Source organism: Athene cunicularia, assembly GCF_003259725.1.
Source record: "Athene cunicularia isolate RWA chromosome 9 unlocalized genomic scaffold, athCun1 chr9_part1, whole genome shotgun sequence".
Classification (NCBI taxonomy): domain Eukaryota; kingdom Metazoa; phylum Chordata; class Aves; order Strigiformes; family Strigidae; genus Athene; species Athene cunicularia.
Genome location: NW_020799110.1, coordinates 8,028,903 through 8,049,441, shown reverse-complemented (window position 1 = coordinate 8,049,441; position 20,539 = coordinate 8,028,903). Strand labels below are relative to the sequence as shown.

General features: G+C 40.1%; 1 protein-coding gene across 6 annotated transcripts in view; it reads left to right on the top strand.

Moving 5' to 3' along the window:
* Positions 1–20,539, top strand: part of TBL1XR1 (transducin beta like 1 X-linked receptor 1) — a 129,011-nt gene that overhangs the window by 20,259 nt on the left and 88,213 nt on the right. For 2 of the 6 annotated variants that reach the window (XM_026854683.1, XM_026854679.1), the window contains exon 1: positions 14,936–15,077. The exons of the other annotated variants lie outside the window; for them this stretch is intronic. The gene's annotated coding sequence lies outside the window, so the exon portion shown is untranslated. Of the gene's footprint in view, positions 1–14,935; positions 15,078–20,539 lie in introns of those variants that run through there. 6 annotated transcript variants of the gene reach the window in all.

Sequence of the window (20,539 nt, the reverse complement as noted above, 5' to 3'; positions counted from 1 at the left end):
CAAATGTAATAACACTAAAACTGGTAGAAATTGTCATAGCTCTCTTGACTGTGTGTCGACAGTATCAGAGGGCGGCCAGGCACACAGCTGACATTAGAAGACTTCCCCAGTTTTGGTGATTTACAGGCAATCTGTAAAATACTGCTTTAATTTCAATACAGAATGAATGGCAAGCTTTTGGTGTCCTAATGTGGGGACTATAAAGTAATGGAATATTTCCTGTGGGTTACTGTTCAGTGTTTTCAGACTTTTTTTGAGCATGGCTGCAGTTTGTCTACCCAGGCCCTTCATAGGGACTGCTTGAATAGAGGGAATTATGGAATTACTTTGTTACAAATTCTTCCTCTAAATCTTCATAGGCTTGTTCAGATCTGTGGTGGATCCCCAGAGACACACTTCTGCTCCCCACACCCACAATTTTGCTTTTCTAGATTGACCTAATATACCTGTATGTAACAGATAACTGTATTTACTTTATTTTTAGTTTACATCACTGAAGATTTTCTGTCTGCGTAACGATTAGGACAGAAAGCTGGTGTCAGGATTATCTGCTATTTCTGCCACTGTGTGACCTTAGCAAATGGATTAACAAATTTACCCATGCACCAGTGATTTAATACTTAACAGGAGGTTTTTCTCAGACCCAGTTCAGTGCCCTGAGATCTGGCAAAAGGCTGCATAGCAGTGTAAAGTGACTTTTCTTTTATTTTTCAGCTTCTGCTTACTTGGAGTTTCTAGTTTAGGCAAGTGATCCCTTTGTCTTGATGAGTTTTGTGCTCGTCTTCTCGTTTTATGTTGGACAAAACGCAGTCCTTCACATGGGCAGTATTTTCTGATGACGCCCATACGTGATGAAGGATTGTGTTGAAATCAGGCTACTCGGTTCATAAAGTTTGGCATGTTTGTGTCCTTAGTAATGTGGAAGGGCAACTTTATATGAAATTTCAAGATGCCTTCATTTTTTCCAGACCCTGACAGCTCTTTGGGGGTGGGGAAAAGCTGAACTTTTTTTGGTGGAGCCACTTCAGGGATGGGTTTCAGAGCACAGCTGTGCAAGCAGCTGCTTGTCCCAGTGGTGGAGATGGGAGTGGGGGTGGTGGGACCCTTCTCTTGGTGGAATGGGGACACACGACAAAGGTACAGGTAGATCTCTGCGAACCTCCCTATATGGAACTAATGTTTCAATCCTTTGCCATGGTTTATTGACTCCCCTGCCGTGCTGACACAGTGGTTTATTGGTCCTACAAACATCATCTCTGGAAGGATTGTGTTAACACCTACTGCTGTTTTGGGGAGTATTAAAATCCAAGTGGTTTTGCTGAACCAGTTTACAGCATGACTCCACAAACGCCTGCATTGTTACCACGAAGGTGGTGGTAAACTATAGCTTATCCGTAGGAATGAACCTATCGATAGTAGCTAAGGGTGGACCATGAACTTCTTATATTGGCTTTGCTGTCGGACAAAATCTTCGCAGGCTGCAGTGGGCCAGCTCATAGCTAAGCCAGTCTGACACCAGCCTTTCCGTACGTAGTGGTCTCGTTAGTCTTGCTGTCCTGACGGCGTGTATTTGTCCATATATAATGTAGACATCAGTGGTGACGTGACCTTTGCCACGTGCTTACAATTTCATTTGGGCAAGCCTTCCTTAATGAATTCCTATATGATTCTTGTTTATAAATTTATGTCGTTAAGCAATTTTACAAGCTTGTATGAAAATAATTTTTCTGCCATTTACTAAGAACCAGTGGTATTTTCCCTGTCAGAGCTGCGTGCCCTGGGCAGATAGAACATTGCAGGTCTTGTCAAGAGAAATGCTAACGTAAGATGTGCAGCCCTAACGTAGGATGTTGCTTTCTGGTGAGTGTTTTCCCTGGCAGTATAGGTGTCTCCTAAAGCATCACAGTCCTGTTGTGTGATGAACAAGTTGTGCTTGTGATAATGATAAGCACATGCTCTCTGTTACATTGTCTTGATTTCTATGTGTTGTGTGGATATTTTTCATCTGCTGGAAAGAAATTCTAGGGAGTGTTTTAGTTTGGGGAAATCTCTTAAGGTTGTATACATTGGGTTTTGCTATTGTAAGTTGTGCTTTTATGTTGTGACTTTTCTTATTTTCACCATACTCTACACTGAGGAGTATCCTCTAGTTAATTTAGAAAGAAAATCTTGCTAGCACTTTATTAAATCCCTTAAACTTTACAAGAATGTATTTACACTTGCTAGGTAGCGTGTCTTGAAGTTAAAAGTGTGAATTTACAGTGCGTTCGCATTTTTTTGGAATAACTCCAGAAAGTGTCTCATTCCAGTTTAGTGTAATACATATCTATATATCAGCAGATACAGCTATTGGTGTAGTCAAGCCCTAATTGTTTAAAAAAAAACCAAACCAAAACAAAAACTTTTAAGTGTGATCCTTGGGTATTTTTAGAAGAACTGAGTGAAGCCTTTTCTTACTTGAACCATTTTCTTGTATTCTGAGGCACTCTACGTGTTCTTCGTAAGAAATATATTATCGCTCCATTGAAGTCAATTCAGGTTCTCTGGAAATGATCCAGCCTTCAGGAAAGAAAAATATTAGTGTGCGTGTTGAGGAAAAGGGTTTCCCTTTATTTTGGAATTTGCTTGTCATGTTTAGCAAAGTAAGCCATTTTCAGATGCATTAAGGTTCTGTGAAACTAATTTTCGGGGCTGACAGTTTTCTAGTCTCAGGTTAAGCAAAAAGATTTAAATTTAATGTTTCCATTTTTTTTTCTTAAATAGCTAGGGATATGTACATTTGTTCAGTTATAATTTGAGTGCCACACATGTCTCAGGAGAACAGAAAAATGAACTGTTTAAAATGATGATGATGAGGAGGTGGTGTTTTTTTAGCCAGTCGTTTGTTTCAGTGTCTGAAATGCTTTGTTGACAGTTTAAATGTTGACATTTACGGAAGTAGCCTTTGCTTGGAAGTCTTAAATATTTGCAATGTGTTGTTTATTTGGTTTGTGAAGTTTTGTGCTGTTCAAACGCTGGTTTTTATTTTAGCTATGAGTTTTGGCAATACTCATTCTAGCATATGTAGTCAGTCATAAACAAGCTAGAGACCACTAATGTTTTAGTCCTGTGGCTATATCAAAGCATATAAAGTTAAAATTAAAACTAACTGAATGTCTGTGTGTGTGCATCATGGACCTGTGCTCCACTGACACCTTCAAGATGCTCATGTAAAACCTCTGTGCCTTCTATCGTTAAAGCAGTGACGATCTAAAGTTACCATGACTTTAAGCTTTTAATTGAGGGGGGGTTTGCAGATTTCTGGGCTTGGTTTATGGCTGAAGACCAGCGCTGCACATACAAGCCTGGCTGAGTTGGCTGCCTGTTCTCCAAAGCAAGTGGAGCTTCAGTGATTTTTGTATTATTTGATGTGCTTCACTCGGGAGGGCAGGGATTTGGCAGGCGGCTGCCCTTTGCTAGTTGTATGCTCTTCAAAGTTACGCAAGCTGGATCATTTAGCAATCAGTTTCTGAAGCCTGCAGACAGGCTACAGAAGGGTGGAGGCAAGGTGCTGTGAAGAAGAGCCCCAAGATCAAGGACTCTTCTTTGAAGGCTGCCCAAAGGCATATGCTGAGACACCCAGGGAAGCGGGTGCTGGGTCAGGTGGTTGCTGCTGCTGCTTGAGCTGCCCCAAAGAAAGTTTCACAGGGAGGACGGTCCAGTGGCCTCTGGCCCACGTCAACAGGAGAGGAGGCTGGAGCGTTCCCCTGAACACAGAGGGTTAACTAGTCTGTGCTTCAGCACAGCACTTCTCCAGGAAACTGCCATGCTCCTGCATCTAGTTGAGACCTGCCCTTCCTTTTCTCCTCTCCCCTGATTTAGCTACCAAACCAGTGGTATTTCTCTTGCACCTGTCCAGAGCGCTTCTTTCAGTGTTGGTTCTGAACCAAATGCCATCTTTGGTCCCTGACATCGCTATCATAGAGCTGCAGTTTAGGTATTATTTTAATATTTCAATATCAACACATAGGTTATTTTCTTAAATACTTTGTTTAGACTTTTAACATCTTAATGACTGAAAATCTCAGCTAGTTTTGTTTGGAACTAATTATTTCTGAGGCAGAAATCAGACCTGAAATGTATTCCTCTAAAGTTTGTGAAGGAAAATCTCCCTGGTAGCATTTCTGAGAGTTGTTGAGATTAGCTCTGAATTTCCAGATAATGTAGTTTTATTTTTTAAAAGAGCCACCCCCCCATCAAGCCCTAAAGAATTCTTTGTGTGAATGTACTATATGATCTCTAATTATATGATCACATACCACTCCACAAATAGTGCAATACAATAGCATAGAATTATTTCTAGGATCTTGTAGATGTCTATTCAGTAGACTACCTTAAACCCTGATCTTGCAAGTTGTTTTGTGTAAATCAACTCCTTTGCCTCCCAGAAGCGGTGTTTACTGTAGCTCTGCCTCTAAGCCCAGGTTCAGAGCTTGTTACAGAATCATGGCTTGGGATGTCAGTTTTGAAAGTTGCCATTTAACTGCTCTTATACAGCATATGCATATTAAATAGGATAGCAGAATAACAGTCAAATTGCTCACCTAGGTCTGCAGATGAATTACCATAATTAACTACTTCTTCCCATGAATTGCACCTAACGAGGGCTGTGCTGTTGGCTGAAAATAAATTGCATAATGTCTTACTGTTGACTAAATTATTTACATACCATAGAGAGATGGTATAAAAAATCTGCAAAATAAGTGCTGGACCATTATGAAAATGAAATTGGAAAAAAAAAAAAAAGAAATCACAATCAGAACGTGGTGTAGCTTGCCTTCTCCTGGGTCACTGAAGAGTACTGTATCCTATTTGCAATATAGTGTGTGGCTTCATGGTTACATATTTATCACGTTGCATTGCATAATGTATACGTGGAGAAAGCAGAGTTAGCTCTGTGCATACAGCCTTGGTCCTGCTCTTAAGAAGAGTGTATCTGTGCAGTTATAAATTGCTAAAAATGACATCTGTGTTGTTTGTTTGGTTGTTCTTTTTTCTCCCTAATTGTGGTCCCCAAATACGCTAAGCCAAAAGCAAAATGTGGGTTAACAAAATCAGTTATAAACCAAATCGAACAATTTTTGAAATAGTGGCTGTTCTGTGTTTACCTGTGAAGCATCATTTGTGTGACATTTCTGTTGTGAGGTTGTTCAGGATTTCCAAGCTATACCCACGCCCTATCTTTCTTAACATCTTATCTAGCCAAGAAGTATTTTAAAAGCACAGTATTTAGATCTGGTATCTTATTTTCATCATGTGGAATCCTGTAAGGCCCTATTTATTGATAGCTGCTATAAAAGATGGTTTTACTATATAGAGATTACTTATGCTAATTTACCAGAAGAATCATACAATAAATACATGTGAGCCACTGCATGCATAAACACTGGCAACAGCAAAATAACTGCAAGTGACTGAAGATGGACTTCACTAGAGCTGGCGATTTGTGTTAGAATTTGCCAAAACAAGGCTTGTCACAGCTTGTGTTTTCTATGGGTAAAAGCCACTCTGGAGTTGTAGACCTTGATTCCTATTCCTTTGGGGTTTGCTTTTGTCTGGGACTTTGATTTGGGCTTGAGCGTGGCAATCATAGACAAAACTTGAAAAATACTTTTTGTTCCTTGTTGTTTTAAATGGAGAATGTCAGGGTCTCCTGTGCGTAGGCTGTCCATCCCTCTGCCGCCGTCGCAGGGCTTTCCTAGGGAGACGTGGTGACTGGGGATGGGCGAAGCAAGCTGCAAGTCGGGTCATGGCCCTCACAGAAATTCAGTTGTTTATGTGATTGCTTAGGGTTATGATCCCAGTGGAAATGTGGTTGCAGTGGAGGGTTATGATCCCAGTGGAAATGTGGTTGCAGTGGGGAAAAGCTTTGTAAAAACAACTAAGCTTGGGAAATTGGATCACATTTATTTTTTGGGGAAGTAGGCTGAGATATTTTACGATAAGGTTTGCATCAAATAGACTTCCTTTTCTTGCCAAGTTAGCTGGGGTAGGTCAGCTGTTGTAACAACAACAAGGAAAACTAGTAAGTTGGTCTATTTACCTACTAAAAAGTTTTCTTGAAAAGCTTTATTTCCTCTTTAAGAACAACATATGCCTGAAGTTTGGCAAATATGTGACCTTTGTGTCAGGGGTGGAGATTTTTTTTTTTTTTTTGCGTTGAGTGAGGCTATTCTGTAAAACATGAGTCTGACATAGGCAACCTTAATTTTTGTATTTCTAATGCAACAGACTGTTCAGGCCAGTGAGTTGTTTACTCTAGAGGGGTTGTGTGTGATATTATTAAAAAGCTATAAATGACAGAATAGCACTAATTGGTACGCAAGCATAACTGTAAAGATAGCAGAATAAGTTTTGAAATAAAATATGTTAATGATCATCTAACATTTGTGATACATATAACAAATTATGACAAAACATTTTGTAATGAAGATGACAGAATTTACATTCTTAAACATTGGTTGGTATAATAAAGAACTCTGACTTAATGTTTTGTTTAGCTGGATGGACACTTCTCATTCATTTTCTCCAAAATTTCAGAATGCTTTCAGACACTTTATTGCACAGTATGCTTAATAGTGACCAGTAATTAACACTGCTGCAAATATGTCCTGTGCAAAAATACCACAGTGGACTAAAAAATTTCTTTTTTGGGTCTTTTTTTTTTTAAAATTTTATTTTTTGTCTATTCTATTTAGATTTTTAGAAGACAGTCCAAATTTAATTTACAGAATCAAGTTGAAGATTTCCATGGAAAAGTTGTGAGATTGCAGTGGACAAAAGGGGACCCTGATTATGATTAGTATAGTCCTTCAGATATAGGGTGAATCCTGAAGGGATTGCTGAGGGACGGAGCCTTTTCTGCCGTCCTTCTCCTGTTGTTGTTTGTCACTGAACTTGTGAGCTGTTACTTAGGAGAGAGGGATGATCAGAAAGGACAGCAAAGACCTTGGAAACACTCTGCCAGAATCTGAAATCTGAACTGGGGTGTTGCAAATGCATATTTCCTTTTTGAGGACTGGGAGAGGAGGCTGGGGCCGAAAGAGTATAGAGGGAGGGGAAGGGTTGCATTATTCTGCTTCTTTCTCTTCTCTTTCAAATCATATCTCGCAGCGTATTAATCTCTGAATGCTCTGAGCGCTGATTACGTGAACGCATTAATTTGGTGCCCTGCTTTAATATGGTAGGAGCTTCACCAGCTTCCTATTTCTGTTTAACAGTCAACTATTTTATGACCATGAGTGCACTACAGAATACTGCCAACTGCTGTGGCACTGCTTATTGCCTGTGGGACAGGGATCTATCAGTGTCCTGGTCGCGGGACGGGGATTAGTTGTGCTTGATCATGTCCAGTTATAATGTCAGTTAAAAAAATGAGGCAGTGGATAAATGGATACAGAGAGATGAAAGCGTGCATGGAAGTACTGATGTTATATTGTCCGAGAAGAGGAATGGTCATTTCATTAACCTGTAGGATAACTGTCCTCAAATTTGTTTGGCTTTTTGGTTGGTTGGATGGAGTGTTCTGTGCATCATAGAAAAGTTTTAAGAGAAACATCTCAAAGGGAAGAAATGAGAAAATTTTGTGAAAAGCCTTGAGGCAGTGAGAGCCTATTGTGAAGCATGAGTAGAAGGGGCAAGGCTTTACGTTTAAGGTGTAATTATGGGTATGGAACAATTGTAAATTTGCAGGTGAGAAAATACTCTGCTTTGCATCATAGGCTGTCTGAGTCCCAGTTGAGCAAGGATGGAATTTGTCTTGGCTAACATCTGTTCCTTTCTGGAATAAGTGGCTTTAGAGGAAGGTGTGAAATTTGAATAAGATTTCTGTTTACGTCAATTTATTTCTTTGCATTTTCAAAACGTTTTATTTTATTAGATTGAAAAATACAGGCTACCTATGCAAGCTGCTGGCTCCTTACATAAGTAATCATATGATATATACAGTTAGATTTGAACTTCAGCAATATTGAAATCACTTCCATAGGAAGTTGGCTGGCTGCCTGGATGTCTGACGTCATTTAGGAACCACACACTCGATCTTGGACAAATGTCTTTGGCACAGTCCTGTGAAAGTCACTGTGGTTGGGATCTGGATGGAAACAAGCTCTGAAGTCTGAGTGTTTACACCTAACGCCTTCCCAGGCATCTCCCTCTCCTTCGATACCTTTCTGCATGCATCTGAGTAGCCCTGCTGTCCACAGAGACAGGGAGGATAATGCCAATCTTTAGCCATTAGGTGTTCCTTCATATATAACGAGAAATTTCCATTCAGCCTTCCAAACTCTTGTTATGTGGTGTAATAATATGGGATAAGGACTCGGTTGTGGCCAACGTAATTCATGGTAAACAGAGACAAGGAGTGATGTCTCATTAAAAAATGTAGTGTGGCAATACAAAAATCATGTTTATTAGCAGTTCTAGAGTTGTATAAATATAGATGCTAGACATCTGCTGAGTATTGCTTTAGTAGAAATACTGAAATCGCTTTTACTGAAGTTAATAAATCCTGGAGCCAGGAAGGAGAGTAGTGGAATGATGGGTGGAAGCAAGGCAGATGAAATGAGCAGTGGAAATGAAATGATGGGAGAATTTTTAAAATGTATTTTCACAAGGAGGTAGTTGTATAACAATATTCAGTGCTTTAGGATTTTATCTACTTATGCTTGTTGAATGGGCAGAATAAACATGGCTACTGAAATCCTTGCGTTAGGCCATTAATGGCACTTTTCTTTCAGGTGGTGAGTGTGTACTGGGCTGGTGCTAGCAAGAGCTGCATCTGCTGAACAAGTGTTGTCCAAACAGTGCAGAACTCCCTGTACAGTTGGGTCAATGGTAGGGAGATTCCCAAATTGTAGAAGGTTTTTCTGTCTTCTCCTTACAAATCTGCAGGATTTGGTCTTGAAAGACCGTTATTGCTTATGATACAGGGAGAGTTGGGGTTTTTATTGTGGGGTTTTTGTTGTTTGTTTGGTTTCTTGTTTGTTTTTAAACAGTGAATGCATCTCAATAAAATTCTCGAAAGAAAAAAAAAATGCTCTTTTTGTGTAGTGCAGTTCTAAACTACTAAGGAGCCGAGTCATAGTCTAGATTTCAATCTGAAAGTGAGTTATTTATTACCTGTCTATGCTGTCAAGCTGTTAAACATGAGCAAATAAAATCCCTATATATTGAAGAATGTCATGAATCTACTTTCACTGGAAAACACAGAGAGAAATCTCTCCTGTCAGAATTGGTCACTGGCGGCCTAAACAAGGTAATAGTGTCCCCTGTTTGACCAAGTACATGTTCTTGCAGGAGGTGTAAGGGCCATGTAGTGTAATTCCACAAATAGATGCCACTATTAATCTTTAATATCAAGTTGGTTAAAATGAAGAGAAACTTAGAAATTACATCGAGTATACTTCAGACTGGTTTGATAGAGTTCTTATCACTGCTTTGCTTTGGTGGTGTGTTTGTGTTTTTTTTACTCTAAGGTATACCTAACTTTTTTTTTTTTCTTTCATGGTTTCATGTGTTTTGTTCTCAGTTTGTACTGCTAGATGTTTATCTACTATATTTGTCTCTTGAAATTTGCAAGTTATTCTGTTGACCACAACCTATCTCTCATCTCATGAATTTGTATTCAGGATTTTTTTTTGCTTGTTTAGCAGAAACCATAAAATAATGCTGTGCTGCTTTCCATTCGAACTCCTCCTTGCTGCCTGAGCCAAATTGGTTTTGATGGTAGTAATGTTAAGTCAACACCTGTCCCTCCCTCTCTTGTGTGGCTTGCTTCAGTAAAAACACATTCTGCATCCATTCCTAATTTAACAACCAGCTCCACCAACCCATATTCAGCTTTATCCAACTCTAATACCAAACCAGATTTTCTGTGAGGCATCCACCAATGTCTATGTTCTGACTCTACTGTTGGTATGATTTTTTTTTTTAAGGTTATTGTTAGAAATTTTGTAATAAAAATCGGTTGTGAACCACTCAAGCAGGAGGAGCAGATCAGGGCAAGAGTATTTTTGATCCCTGAATCATTCTAGCTTGACTTTTTTTTTTTTTTGTTTAAAAAAAAAGTAATTTTTACAGTGTGTATTTTGAGGTTGAAAATGTGTGACGTTTTGAATTCTGTCCAAACATACCAGTAAACTCGATGACCTTCTGAACACAGGCTGGATGCATACTTTGAATTCTGTGGACACAGATGCTGATTTGTGTATGTAAATGAAATAGTTGCAATCAGTTTACTTTGAATGGTGGAAGTTTTTCTAGTATTTAGTGAACTTATATGATTACTGGAGTAGGGGTGGCCTGGGAGGACTGAGGGACTTCATTATTTATGGGATAATTTTTATTTTGTGGTTCATTATATTGACTTGTAATTAATTCACTGTAAGATTCTATAAAATCGCTTTGTGTGAAATATGATTTATTTTGCCTTTCAATAAAATGTCCCAACTCCTATGATAGCCATGCAAATAATTGAAATAAATTATATGCAAATAATTATGTAAATAATATGGAAATATAACTGTGATGTAATGAAAATGCCTGGACTCTCATCAGTGTTCCTAAGCAGAGTCCTTGTAATGGTGTTTTTCAGCTGCATTTGCCTGTGCCCTGCTTTCACTCTGTTCAGTCTGAAGTTTAGCAGCAACTTGGGTCAAGCAACTGGAGCGACCCTTTGCGTTGGAGACGTGACCCGGATTGCCTTTCTAGTAATGCCATCGTGAGGGTTTTAGAAATACCTAGAAAAGAGAATACACTTCTCGTTGCTGCCTAGATTTAAGGTCTCAGATGGTTTAAATCTGTAACTCTGCTGGAATCAGAAAGCTGATTGACTCCTCTTTGGTGTTGGACACGGCTGCAGCTCCAATTCCCAGTGCTCAGCGAGGAAGAATCAAAAATCAGAGCAGCGAGGTGGCGTTTGAATTATGCAGTGAGCTCTTACTCAGATTTTGATACAAGGACCCTTTAGGACCTTGGTTGTAGGTGAGACATTAAATTATATCCAGATCTGTGTTTTTCTTGAGTATCTCCAGGTCCAGTTTCCTTGCACTGCTACATTTTCTGAAGCTCAAAATAATGTCTTGTCCTCAACAGTTATCAAGCATCTTACATGTATTGAAGTGTAGATCTGACTGTGACCCAGAACAATTGATCTTTTAAAACCAGACTTTGCGTCTTATGAAAATAAGTGCCTCACAGAGGAGAAAGGGCTTATGTTTTCATTTATTGCTTGTGGTGATGAGACGTATTTCATAGCTTGAGAAGTCCCACCTTGTATTGACTTCCTCTGTGTGCGAGTTCATGCTGACAATACGATTGGCTTTGATCCCAGCTTTTACTGGGAGAAAATCTTGTAATGGTTTGGGTGGCTTGTGGACAGAGCTGTCAAGGAACAATTTCTTACGTTTCATGAACAGGTCAGGCTGGAATTGACAGAAATATGAACTGGCATATGTTTTAAGCATGGAGGGGGTAGGTATCATTGAAGGGAAGACGGGTCGTGGGAAGGATTGAATTGGTTTTGGGAAAGGCCCAGGAGTAAGAAACTACTGAAGTAAAGGCTGTGAAGATTGATGTTTGTTTGTTGTTTTTTTTTTTGGGGGGGGGAGGGGCTATTGCTGGAGGATATGTGAAATGTTTTACTTTCATTAAACTACACTTTATTTGAGTGTTTTCTTACTTATACCCTATCTCTACACCACAATTGAAGGAAATTCCTTTTTGTCCTTTTGGATTGCAGAGGGTGTGTCTGTTTAATAGCTAGTTTCATGGTTGTTTTAGTTGAGAATGAATGATCCAGGATGGTTACTTAAGTAACATGTACATGTTTCGAGATGGGAAGGGGAAGGTAAGTTCTCAGGAGATGTTTGTTCACAGTGGACTCAGCTGAGAAGAATTCTTAATGGTTTCACTGAAAATTGTTGAGAGCTAGGGGAATGTTTGCTTAAATTAATTCACCACATTAATTTCTAGATGACATTGGGTAACATGGGTATACAGGATACACTGTAGTTTCACTGTTAGGCGTGGACTAGTGGATTTTTAGAGGGTGATCTTCCCCATTTGAGAGACAGCATGTAAGATGGGTTGCTTATTTGTCAGGATTTCAGACACTCTGGAAGGCAAAGTTGTTCTTGTAGAGGAGTATATTTCTGGAATATGTTCTGGAGACAGTAATCTGGGGTGACAGCTTTTTTCATTAATTTGGAGGTTTTCTCCTTAGTCCTCATTCTTGTGGAGCTGAACAAAATAGTAAAAAATGTAATTTTATTTGGGAGCTAATGTGTTGTGTTATTCAACAACAGCCTCCAAACCAGTTAAACAGTAGTACTGATGGTTGCAGGACCACACTTCAGTTTACCTGAGATGAAAATAAGTGTGTGTGTGTGTGTGTGTGTGTGTGTTTGTGGGAGAGAATTTGGATTTGATACGTATGTTCATCATAGCATGTTTTTCATGTATATGTCTAGTTTCAGACCTAGGCGTGTTACAATTGTGATCCTTCAGAGAACGTGTGGTCAGAGTTACACTTATGTGCAAAGGCAAGTGGCTTTCAGTGGTCTTCCCCTGAAAAGTGGGGAACAAGCTGCATGGAAGTTGGTACAGATTCAGAGCCTGCAACATGATCTTGTGTTATCCTGATTACTGCCACGGCAGTTTGGGTTCCCATTCATTAGAGTGTTCCTTTATTTTATTCATTTAGGAAGTGCGTTTTTTTTATCATGCTAGTGAAAGCAAAATCTCAGGAGGCCATGCTGAATGGCTGCGGTTGTTTGTGCAAAATTCAGAATTAAATTTACCTTCCTTTCTCAACGAGCAAGAATGCAAGAATTCAATACTGATTGAGACCAGATTTCTCCTCCTGTATTGTCATCTTGTTAATTATAATTTTCAGTTATGGCTTGGGGAGGGTGGTGTCAGTTTACACAATGAATTAAGAAAAGAGTAGCGGGTGGAGAAGTGTGGTAGCTGGGAGAGACCGAATCTTTGAGTTGTTCAGTCCAGCACATGAAGCATTGTGTTTGTGTGGAGGGGATTGTATTAGGTTTCCTTGCTTGTGACTTCTGGTTCAGGGCTGTCCTGTGCAGTAGCAGGACGTGTTCTTGATCAGTGATCATTTTCTGTTGTATTTTGCTGAACTGCATGCTCCTGGAAATTATAAGCTTTGAGTGGCAGTAGGAGATTTTGGTATTATTTACTAGTTACTCTGAGCAACAGCTGTAGACAGCTGTACAGTTTCAGAGGGTAGGTATTTAAGAACCCCCATTCTCTGTTACAGTTGAAGCTTCCTGTAACAGTTGCCCTTAGTACATGGCCAAATGGAAAATGACAATCCCATCTGCATTCTCTGTCTCCATTTTAGTCTGATGTGAAGACTAGATAAATTACTTAAACTACCTAAAAACCCAAACAAAACTAGACTTAGGCTGGGGCTCCATGTTCGTGCTAATGGGTGAGTTGCCATTGAGCTTTTTTGACTGTCTTATTTCCAGGAAATCTGCAAGGGCAAGACATGACTGATAAGCTTGCCTTTGGAGGAGAGGTAGTGTGTGATCAAACGTGGCGTGTGCCAGATCACAGCTGCTCCTTTTGGGCTTTTTTTTGTGCAAATTCAATCTGGCAACATAATTTTGTACCACCTCCTCCCTTTGTCTTGTATGGCAGTTTGCTGTGGTGTTTCATGTTCAGCTGGAATAGCCCTTGACCTCGTTCAGCTGGACTCCTCAGTGTGGTTGCAGAGAGAATGGGAAAAGGCTCTCATTTGTGGCAAAAAACCATTGCAATACAAGGAACAGTATTTGTCATTGTGAGAATTTCAAATTATTCCAGTGCAAAGTGCGATGAGAAACCATCTCTGCTAGCCACGTATTTGTCTAGTGTCCTTCTCAAGCCATTCACTCTTCAGATATAAAAGGAAAAAGTATGTTGAAGTTTGTCCTTGCAGTCCTCCTGTGGTGGACCAACCTACTGCTGTGATTTGATGTATTACTCATGAGGGTGCTGGGTGAGGTGTCTTTTACTGCCACGACCATGGGTCATGTACACTAGATCTAGTTCCTTTATGTTCTTAGCATGGGGGTACTCCATGGGCCCAGACTCTTAAGACTCCGGGCTCCTGCAGATTGATCTTGTGTCCTCTGAAACTTCACAACACATGAAACAACCTCCATTAAACTTGAGGATACAAACTCCCATGATGTTTTCTGGCTGTGAACTTCTGACATAGGAGTGTGCGTTTTGTGTGAACGGCAAACTCTTGCATCTCTCTCATTGGATCCTGTTGGCAATTCGTAATCTGTCCTTCAGGCTTGCACTTAATGGGCCAGTGTTCACTGAATATTCTCCTCCTAACTACCACAGGCGCTTGTTTGCTTCTATATGGCCTGTGGCACTTAGAGGTATGCCTCTGGAGTGAGGAAATGAGTAGTCATTAAACTAGAGGAAACTTGAAAATAGCTTGCTTCGGGCAGCTTATTGCAAGGTTGTTTAGTATTTTTTTTTTCTGAATAGCAGAACAAAGCTACAGCAGTACAAAAGTTTTAAAGGCCTTTTCCTCACTGCTGTTACTTGTTTGTTTCTTTTTTATTCCCTGCCCCCCGCCATGTTATATTATGCAATTTTTTGGGCTGCTGTCTTACCGTAGATACTGCTTTAGCAAAGATGAAAATAGTAACCTGAGTAATGCCGTATGCCAGGGGTGGCACTGACACCTTCACTGGGTCAGTGTATGAGGCTCTCACTCTCCTGTTCAGCAGTGGGATAGGCGATACGTTGACCTCTCCTCTGTGATTTGGCACTAAATCCAAGCTGGGCTCTCTCCCTCGCCTAGGGCATTCAATCACTCTACAGGCGCATGATGGGTGCTAAGGGATGGTGTCTGTTGGGCTGTGCTCTCTGGCTGACCACACAGCCGGGAGGCAAACTGCAGTCATTTAAACAGCAGCAGAGCCAGCCACCCTGGGCTTGATGAGCAGCACTTGGCTTCACAGGAGCTTGAGCTGCTGGTTCCCACACGGCGATGTTTGGTGACATTAGAGGTGAGGAACAACTGGTTGTAAGGTGGAACCCAACTGCTTGGGGTTGCAAGGCTTGGCCTGGGAGGGAGAAGAAAGTGGCACCAGCCTAGGAAAAAAAGCAGGGAGGTATCGGGTATTTGGGGTGGCAAGATTTGAGAACAAGGAAGATGGCAGCAAAGGCCTGGGAGGAGAAATGGCTGGAAAGTGTCAAGGTAGTAGACAGAGGTGGCAGAGGGTGAGTAGCTGGCAGAGGAGAAGCTTGTTTCAAAATGACTGGGACCATTTGGTTTATGTTAACACATTCTACTTCACAGTTTGGGAGGAGTGCAAGTAAACTAGGTCATCCCATGCAAGCCTTGTTAAGAGAAACATGAAAAAATGGCTAAGTGTAGTAAGAGAAACTATGGGAAACGTCAAAGATAAAATTGTTTGAAAGATTTCATAATTTTTGAAATTATTATTTTTATTGGATGTGCAATGTTAACTTAGTGAGGCAACATGGATTTTATTTTCCCTGATGCTGTATTTAATGATCATCTTGCTTCTTTTGGAGACTGAAAAAACTGAAAAATAACGGTGGTTGAGTGTGGCTAGGGCTGTGGAAATATCTGTGACTCACTAGGCAGTAGTTCTTTAAACAGATGCGAGATCTCAGAAAAGGATATAAAATTATTTAACCATAAAGCAGTCAAACCGTAAAACCTTTCAGTGTGTTTACCAAGCTAACAGGTTCACACTTAAAGGAAGAAAACCAGTACTAGAGAATCTCATTAATATGTGTCTTGGTCAACTTCAAATCTGTACCAGAAATGGATTTCCTGACTTAAAAATATGAATTTATTAGGATGTTACTGCGGTACTGTTGCTCATCTAGTGAATTAATGGAGGCATGCATGTTGAACTTCCTTACGCAGCCATTCCCTTTTGCTGCCTATAGCAGGAACTTGATCCTTTTTTCCTGCTTTTGCAGGATAAGGAATTGGACCAGGAGGCAGATTAGGCTCTAACAGCAGTTCCAATAGAGCTTCTACCAAAGTAGACAGGAACCAGGTCCGTAGCTCCCCTGCAGGTTACTGGTTAGTCACAGCTACGTCATCATCCCTAGTAAAGTTCGACCCTTGAGAGAAAATCTAATTCTTTTTTCACGGTAGTAAGACAAGGTGTGGAGACTGAACAACTATAGCAGCTGGGGGAGGATTTGAGTCTCCAGTATTCCTTGCTGTCCTTTTCCTTCTGCTGCCATAGGCAATACGGAGCAGCTCTCTTTTCCTGGCAGCAGAAATTAGTAGTGCTGACACCTTTCTTTGTACATTGGACTCAGCATCTTATGTCCCTGAGGTAGAACGATTCCAGGAGCCTGTCCTGCTGATGAGAAAACAAACTTCCCTCTTTTTAAGTCTTTACTAGAAACTTAGCGAAGTGTCTGCTCAGGTTCACAAGTAAGGTCATCTCTGCAGTCAGGATCAGCAATGGAAGAGTTTCCTTAAGCAGAAGAGTAGTCTCCAGTTTGGATGGGAGGAACCCAGCAACAGCTGGGTGAGGTGATGGGAGAGGTCTGTAAAACCAGGATATGTGATGAAGGTAATCAGGGAGTGATTTTTTTGTTACTCTTAATGTAAAGACTGAAGGTGTCAAATAAAAGTGATGTCCAAAATAAACACAGGTATTTTTTCCTAGAATATTTCTGCAGAGTTCTTTGCCTTGTAGCATGGTAATGCTAAAATTCAGAAAGCAATTATATACATTCATGGAAGAAAACTTCACCTGGAGCTACTGAACACATAGTTTTTGTAGCTGACATGGAAAAGGAGATTTTTGAAAAGGGAGTCAGAAGAGGCTTGTAAATTTGGGAGCACCTCTTCTAATGAGCACTGTGTGAGAAAGCATGCTGATGCTCATTTGAAAATATATCAAGTGCATCATTAGCCATTTGGAGGTAGGTGAAGTTAGCTCTTTGGTACCAAATCAGTGATAAGCAAAGTACAGAGGCCCTTCTTGGCTAGTAAGTGTGTTATGTTTGAGGTATTGCAAAGTGAAGCTGCTGAAGGAGTACAAAGAGATGTAGCAAGATAAAAGATAATGATCTTTTCGGAAGGTTCCTAAGTGGATCTGAGTGGGACAAGTTTGCTTTTGCCAGGACCAGCATAAGCTCAGACATGAGATAATGAAAGTCTGGATAAGAACTCCACTTGCATGGATGGATGGGTTAGGCTGTGTTTTAGAAGTGCTGTGCTGAAAGGACTGAAGAATTTAGGTAGAACCTAATTAAATCTATGTCAAGATAGGGGCATATAAACCAATGAAAAACTGTGGGTTTTTTTAATGAGTGGCACTCATGTTTTGCATCTTGTATATGTATGTACTTGAGCATTTTGGAGATGTACAATCACAGTCTCTAAGCCTATGAAAGTATTTTTGAAATAAGAATACATCTGGTTTTTATTGTCATTTGCTTAAAGCATGAGGAGCCCTGGAATGTACACTGAAGCTTCAAGAAGTAAAATGTTCTCACTTTTCTTCCTGATTATTTAAGGAGTAGATGTTCTGATTGTGCAGGCTTAGGCAAGAGGATTTCTATTGAAGAGCAATGGAAATTGGTGTATGTCAGTCAGCCCTTCAGCTAATATTCCAAGTATGTGCTTTAATTAACCTTTTCCAAAGTGTTTGTTATGAGAGCATGTTGTGATCTACCAAGTATTGCTCAGGTACATGTCATAGATTCTTTTTTTGAAACCTTAATTTGTGACTGTTTATGATATTTTTAATTTTTTATGTTAGGAAATCGAGTTTTACTGTGGGAAGAAATTTTTCACTAAGCAGATATTTAGCTAATGAGAAAAGAGGAATTTTGCAGGTATTTCAGAATTCGAGGAACACTATAAACATCACCCTGCCAAATTAAATCCACTTTAACCTCAGGTTGTGGTTTAAACCTCGGTTTTTAAGAGAATACCTTTTAACAACTCCAAACTTGATTTTTATCTACATAACTGTTAGAAGCCTTGTGCTTATACAATTAAAATACGTCACTTAGTTCAGTGTGCTCATATGATGAATGTTATATCTTGGAGTATTAGCAAGATAGGGCTCGTGTTCAAGCCTGGGAAGACACTCATGTTGAAGTTCCTTGCCTCTTTTTCTTCCTTCCGGATATTCACGGTTTAACCTCTAACTTTCTCTTTGTGCAGCTGCTGTTCTGTTTCTCGGCAAAAGATAACTCTGGAGGGGGGGCATTGGTTACAGTGTGGGCGCACGTGCTTAGCTCGCCTTGTGTCTAGGGGAAACAAAGCAGGGCTTTTTATGTCCCCAGTATGCCTTGTTTTTCATGCTTTCAAAATGTGCTTCTATATAAAATATTTAAAAGTGTGTGTGTGCATATATACAAATGTATAAAATAGTGTGTTTATATGAACATGTTTCTTGGATAGATTTGCTTTGGTTTGGGTTCAAAATAGCAGTTATGTGTTCACAAATTGCCTATTACATATGCCCAGTATACAATTTTTCCAGTAAATTTGTAACAGTTTGCTCAGCTCCAAGTGTGTGTGAGCATGCGCTGTCTCTCCCAACGCATTCAGATTTTTGCATGCGGAAATAAATTAATTTTGTTTTGTGTGTTAAGTACCGTATTAGTGAAAATCCAAATAGTCACTTATTTATGGGACCTTGTAATTGCTTGATTTTTAATATGGTTGATAAGGAATCGGAGTGAACTACAAATTCAAGGAACTCCTTTGGCAGATGAGCATAGATGCTCATTGCAGTCACCATGTGGCACTTGCATACACATAGTATTCGCTTTTGCAGCATGCACTGTAGAACGTGCTCCTTAAAGTGTCAATCGTGGCTTAATTATAGACATAGGAATCACAATTTTCAGTCATTTTGCTGAAGGCTCTGCACTCTTTCTCTCTCTGAAGACAGAGCACGCATTTTGGAAGCAAATCTGCAACTAGCAGGATCTACTGGACATGGATGTGCTGGCGTCATGCTTTCTACCAGGGCTACTTTATTTTATAAAAGAACTGCTGAAATAACGTTGTTACGGTTTCAAAGTCAAATACTCCAAAGGCAGTGAATAGACAGAATAAACCATTGTAAGATAAAGAAGGCCAGCAAGTACAAAACTTGACGCTCGGCTTGCTGCCTGCCAAGACCCGCAGGCTCTTCTCTTCTCATCAGAGATGCTCCTTGGCCGCGGGTCCCAGCCTGGGGCGACGCAAGGGCTCTTCCCTCCCCGGAGCAGTGCTCTGCCCTTGTCCTCCTGAATGGCAGTGGGTTCCTGGTCCCTCTGGAGGGCAGCGCTGCCCTCAGGCGTAGCGGCTAGTTGACCCCAAACCGGTGTTATCTGAAAGCTTGATGAGAGTGCACCCCCTGCTTTCTCCATCATTGATAGAGATGTCGAACAGGACCCGTCCCAGCATAGATGGCTGCAGTGTGCCATGTGGTACTGGCCTCCTTTTTTTGAAGATGGCACAAGATCTGCCTCTCAGCAGTCATTGAGGACCCTCTCAATCTCCACGAGCTTTCTAACATGATAGTGGCCTCGCTATGGCTTTGGCTCTCTGCACCCTTGGACACGGCCCATCTGGTCCCGTGGGTCGGGTGGTATGAAATAATCCCCGATATGATCCTCAGCCTTATCTCCATCTGCTGTCACTAAATCATCCACCTCCGTCAGCAACAGGCCCACTTTTTCCCTGTTTAGGCTTTTACTATTATTTGCATCATTAAATGTCAAACTCTTTGCTGAGCATTTTCATGAAACGTGGATTTGAAAAGTTATGGTTTATCAGCAAAGTGTAACGCGATATGTGTTACACCCCAGTTATATGTGCATTAAGTATACTCATAAAAAGGTCTAAACTGAATGTTGCAAATTTTTATTTAATTATAGACTTACATTTTGGGATGTATTAGGCCACCCACTAATTGTGAGGGCGTTCTAGATTGCTCCCAAAGATCTACCGGTTGCTTCAGGAAAACTCAGTTCTCTTTGTCATCAACCTGATGAAGTTTATAGGAAATTTTCCTACAAAAATGACAGCAGCTCCCTTTGACTTCTTTAGCTTATCTGGTAATTTAATTTTAAAACCACAAAATGTAGTATTTGAAATAACTTCTTGGTAGAGATAAATATAAATATTTTTAACTTTTATTCAATGTTTAAAGCAAGTGTGTGAATGTTTTCGTGTATGAATGTGTCCATTTGTACACCACATAGAAAAACACTCAGTATATATGTGTGTTACATTCATTTTACTGTTATGAAAAAACCCGCCTTTGCACATCTAGTTAGAACAGAATTTTACTGTAAACCTAATGCAGCGTGTTCATTGGTATGGGTTGCTGCAACTGGAATTTTTCAAATGCATAATGTGGTGGTCATGATAATGTGTTTACAGAGTGTAAAATTTCAGCTTGAATTATGATTGCTAAAATAATTGATCATCAGCATTTGTGCTTTGCATAAGAAGAAGAGT